Source organism: Sciurus carolinensis, chromosome 6 (assembly GCF_902686445.1).
Source record: "Sciurus carolinensis chromosome 6, mSciCar1.2, whole genome shotgun sequence".
NCBI lineage: Eukaryota > Metazoa > Chordata > Mammalia > Rodentia > Sciuridae > Sciurus > Sciurus carolinensis.
The window spans coordinates 39741704-39747506 of NC_062218.1; the positions used below are offsets into that span (position 1 = coordinate 39741704).

Genomic DNA, 5803 nt, shown 5'->3' on the forward strand with positions numbered 1-5803 from the left:
AATAAAAGTTATAAGGAAGAATCAAATGGAAAGTTTTAGGCTAAAGCAATAAGTAAAATAATTAAAATATTAGTTGGTGGGCATAACAGCAAAATGGAACTGACAGGAAAGAATAAATAAATAAATGTGAAAAGAGATCAACAGAACTGTAATCATTTTTACATACAGGAAATGTTTTGTTTTGTTTTATTTTAATAAATGGAAAAAATTTCAGGTACCTATAGGGAAATACCAGAAGGTCTGAAATTTGTGTTATAAGATCTCAAAAAAGGAGGCATAATGTATGGTGTAGAAATACATTTTAAGAAATAAAAGCTGACAAATCTGCAATTTAGTGAACGCTTAACCTAAAGATTTTTAGGAGTTTGGCAAGCCCAGAAAGGTTCAACACAAAAAAAATCCATGTCCAAGACACATAAAATCAAATAGCTGAAAAGTCAAAGATGAGGAATAGTCAAAGCAGCTAGAGAAAAATATCACATTGCTCCTAGTGGAAAATTAAAAAATAAAAAAGAATTTTTCATCAAAAATAATGGAAGCCCAAAGAAAATCAAACAACATTATTAAAGTAACTAAAGAAAAGAATTAGCACCCAGACTTCTATGTTCAACAAACATCCTATGGAAACAAAGACATTCACAAATGAAGGAAAAGAGAAAAAACTCAGGTGGCAGAACTACTTTGCAATAATTTCAAAGGAAACTCTTCAGAAGTGATACCAGAAAAAAATTTGAATATCAGGAATGGAGAGCAATACAAATGGTTAATATTTGGGTAAACATAATAGTTTATTTTTCTTCTCTTGAAGACTTTAATATATATTTGATCATTGAAAGAGAAAAATTATGTTTTCTCATGAGATTTTTGAAGCATGTAGATATATAAGACAGTTATGTCATAAAGGGGAAGATTTAAAATCTATATGATATGCTCAATTCAGCAGCACATATATTAAAATTGTAACAATACAAAGAAGATTAGAGTGGCCCCTGTGGCAAGGATGACAAGTAACTTTGTGACATGTTCCATCTTTTTATGTATAACTAAAAAGAACCAATAAGAAAGGAGAAAAAGTCAGGGAGAATAGACAAAACAATATTGATGCAATGTTGTTAAAACAGGAAATCTGTATAAATCTTCATTTTTCTAGTTTCTTTACTTTTATCAATTTGAAAATTGTCACAATAAAACATATTTTAAGTGTCAAAAAACCGATAGGGTAATATAATTTCTATATCACACATGGTAAAATTTTGATCCCTAATGAACTATATAAACTAAAATATGTATTTGTAAACCCTTGCCCAAGAATTTTTTTAAAAAAATACTCAAAGAAATATAATAATATGTGGTAGATGAAATTCTAAAAATAGTCACATAACCCAAAAGAAAGCAAGAAAGAGGAGATGGAGAAACAAAGGAAAAAAATATCAGAAAGCAAATAATAAAATGATAGTCCTGATTCCAAACATGTTAACAATCACATTAAATATAATAAGCACACAATTACATTAAGTATAAATAAGTACACAAAGGTCAGTGACCACTGATGTGGATTTTAGATAAAGTGATCCAACCTTAATTATCTGCAAGAAACTCACTTCGAATACAATTATGTAGGTATAACCAGAAGAATGAAAAATTATACTCAATTATATATGAGGTACCAAAAAAAATAATAGAACAGAAAATATATACATAATTAAAAAAACTAACCCCATAAAAACTGGAGGTGTTAAATTAATATCATACAAGGTAGACTTTGGGACAAAGAAAACTACTAGGGATTAAGAGGAACTTTATGTCATGATAAAAAGTCAATTCTGCAACACTTAAAAGCCCTAAATATATATTCATATAAATAAATCTTCAAATACTGAAGCAAAAATTGACAAAAACTAAAATGAAAAATATGCAAACATACCAATATAGTTAGATACTTCCACACTAATTTCTCAGCAATCAATAGAACTAGCAGAAGCAGCCAGGCCCCCTGCAGTGGGAGGCGCCTTTCAAGGCTAGCTTCTCAGAACAGACTGCCCAGTGAGAGCCTTTCTACATAGAGCCAGCCACAAGTCCCCGAGCCAACGGAGAGCTTTGATCTGCAAGCAGCCTCTGGGATCAGGGCAGGGCAGCCAGAGACTTCTCCAGGCGGCTCTGCCGACTCCGGCCGCAGGCTCTTTCCACAGGGCGATCCAAGATGGTGGCCTAGAGGGTGACTGCATCCCCAGTCGCTCCAGAACCCAGGAGTTAAGAAGGGGAGGCATTGAGAGACTCAGACTGAAATAGAGCCACGGGTGAGTCTGCCCACTGGGTAAAGCTCGGCCCGGGTGGCAGGCACAGATAGAGGTGGCTTATCAGAGCAGGGCAGGGCAGCTAGAGTCTTCCCCAGGTAGCCTTCCACACTCCGGCGGTGGGCTCCCCCCACATGGCCAGCTGCACGGTGCAGGCCCCCAGTGAGAGCCTTTCCACACAGAGTCAGCTCCAAGCCCTGAAACTAGTAGGGGGCTAGGGGCAGCTTTCTTCGGAAGCACTGCATTATCAAGTTCCTCCAAGACTTCAGGCTACTGAAGGCTGGGAGGTGATACACTGGAAATCTACTGGGACACAATAAGCCAATAGAGGAAATCTGCAATATCTCAGATTCCCACTGACATCTGACCAATATGAGAAAACAAGGGAAGAAAATGTCCCAAACAAACTTAGATACTACATCAATAAAACCCAATGACAGCACAGCAGAAGAAATGTCAAAAAGGGAGCTCAGAATGTACATAATTAAAACAATCAGAGAAGCAAATGAGGAGATGAAAGAGCAAATGCAGGCATTGAAGGAGGAGATGAAAGAGCAAATGCAGGCATTAAATGATCGCACCAATCAACAGTTAAAAGACCAAATACAGGAAGCAAGAGATCATTTCAATAAAAAATTAGAGATACTGAAAAAAAAAAAAAACTGAAATACTTGAAATGAAGGTAACAATAAACCAAATTAAAAACTCTATAGAAAGCATAACCAATAGGATAGAACACCTGGAAGACAGAACCTCAGACATTGAAGACAAATTATTTAATCTTGAAAACAAAGTTGGCCAAACAGAGAAGATGGTAAGAAATCATGAACAGAATCTACAAGAATTATGGGATGTCATGAAAAGGCCAAATTTAAGAATTATTGGGATTGAGGAAGGCTTAGAGAAACAAACCAAAGGAATGAACAATCTATTCAACGAAATAATATCAGAAAATTTCCCAAATCTGAAGAGTGAAATGGAAAACCAAGTACAAGAGGCTTACAGAACTCCAAACATACAAAATGACAACAGACCCACACCAAGGCACATCATTATGAAAATACCTAACATACAAAATAAAGACAGAATTTTAAAGGCCGCGAGAGAAAAGAACCAAATTACATTCAGAGGGAAACCAATAAGAATATCAGCAGATTTATCAATCCAGACCCTAAAAGCTAGAAGGGCCTGGAACAACATTTTTCAAGCCCTGAAAGAAAATGGATGCCAACCAAGAATCTTATACCCAGAAAAACTTACCTTCAAATTTGACGATGAAATAAGATCCTTCCATGATAAACAAAAGCTAAAGGAATTTACAAAAAGAAAGCCAGCATTACAGAACATTCTCAGCAAAATATTCCATGAGGAAGAGATGAAAAACAATGATGCAAATCAGCAACAGGAGGCGCAAGCCTAAAGGAATAGCCAAATAAAGGAGAAAACAAATCATGTCAAAAAACAAATATGAGTCAAATGACTGGGAATACAAATCAAATCACAATAATAACCCTGAATGTTAATGGCCTGAACTCATCAATCAAAAGACACAGACTGGCAGATTGGATTAAAAAGAAAAGTCCAACAATATGTTGCCTGCAAGAGACTCATCTCATAGAAAGAGATACCCATAGACTAAAGGTGAAAGGATGGGGAAAAACATACCATGCACACGGACACAGCAAAAAAGCTGGAGTATCCATCCTCATTTCAGATAATGTGGACTTCAAGCCAAAACTAGTCAGAAGGGATAAAGAAGGACATTTCATACTGCTTAAGGGAAGCATAGATCAGCAAGACATAACAATCATAAATATCTATGCCCCGAACATTGGCTCATCCATGTATGTTAAACAAATCCTTCTCAATTTTAGAAATCAAACAGACCACAACACAATAATACTAGGCGATTTTAACACACCTCTCTCACCACTGGATAGATCGGCCAAACAAAAATTGAATAAAGAAACCATAGATCTCAATAACACAATCAACAATTTAGACTTAACCAACATATATAGAATATACCATCCAACAAAGAACAAATACACTTTCTTCTCAGCAGCACAGGGATCCTTCTCTAAAATAGACCATATTTTATGCCACAAAGCTACTGTTATCAAATATAAGAAGATAGAGATACTACCTTGTACTCTATCAGATCATAATGGATTGAAATTAGAAATAAATGACAGAATAAAAAGCAGAAACTTCTCCAATACCTGGAGATTAAATAATACACTATTATATGATGAATGGATAACAGAAGACATCAGGAGGGAAATAAAAAAATTCTTAGAAGAAAACAAGAACAAAGACACATCATATCAAAATCTCTGGGACACTATGAAAGCAGTACTTAAGGGAAGATTTATTTCATGGGGCACATTCAACAAAAGAAGTAGAAATCAACAAATAAACGACTTAACACTACAGCTCAAAGCCCTAGAAAAAGAAGAGCAGACCAATACCAAAAGTAGTAGAAGACAGGAAATAGTTAATATAGAGTCAAAATCAACGAAATTGAAACAAAAGAAACAATTGGAAAAATTAACAAAATAAATAGTTGGTTCTTTGAAAAAATAAACAAAATTGATAAACCCTTAGCCACACTAACAAAGAAAAAGAGGGAGAAAATTCAAATTACTAAAATTCGGAATGAACAAGGAAACATCACAACAGACACGAGTGAAATACAAAACATAAATAGAAGCTATTTTGAAAATCTATACTCCAACAAAACAGAAAACCTTGAAGACATCAACAAATTTCTAGAGACATATGAATTACCTAAACTGAACGAGGAGGACATACACAACTTAAATAAACCAATTTCAAGCAATGAAATAGAAGAGGTCATCAAAAGCCTACCAACAAAGAAAAGTCCAGGACCAGATGGGTTCTCAGCCGAGTTCTACAAAACCTTTAAAGAAGAGCTCATTCCACTACTCCTCAAACTATTCCATGAAATAGAAGAGGAGGGAACCCTCCCAAACTCATTCTATGAAGCCAATATCACCCTGATACCTAAACCAGACAGAGACACATGGAGGAAAGAAAATTTCAGACCAATATCCTTAATGAACATCGACGCAAAAATTCTCAACAAAATTTTAGCAAATCGCATACAAATATATATTAAAAAGATAGTGCACCACGATCAAGTGGGTTTTATCCCAGGGATGCAAGGTTGGTTCAACATTCGGAAATCAATAAATGTCATTCACCATATCAACAGACTTAAAGTTAAGAATCACATGATTATTTCAATAGATGCAGAAAAAGCATTTGATAAAATACAGCACACATTCATGCTCAGAACACTAGAAAAAATTGGGGGTAGTGGGAACATTCCTTAACATTATAAAGGCCATCTACGCTAAGCCCATGGCCAATATCATTCTAAAAGGTGAAAAACTGAAAGCGTTCCCCCTAAAAACTGGAACAAGGCAGGGATGCCCTCTTTCACCACTTCTATTCAACATCGTCCTTGAGACTCTAGCCAGAGC

At 35.3% G+C, this 5803-nt stretch overlaps 1 non-coding gene across 1 annotated transcript; it reads left to right on the top strand.

The window, feature by feature from the left end:
* The first annotated feature begins 927 nt into the window (after positions 1-927).
* On the top strand, positions 928-1035 carry LOC124987691 (U6 spliceosomal RNA). Its single transcript, XR_007109222.1, has one exon. It is a non-coding gene; the product is annotated as a U6 spliceosomal RNA (small nuclear RNA).
* The last annotated feature ends 4768 nt before the right edge of the window (positions 1036-5803 follow it).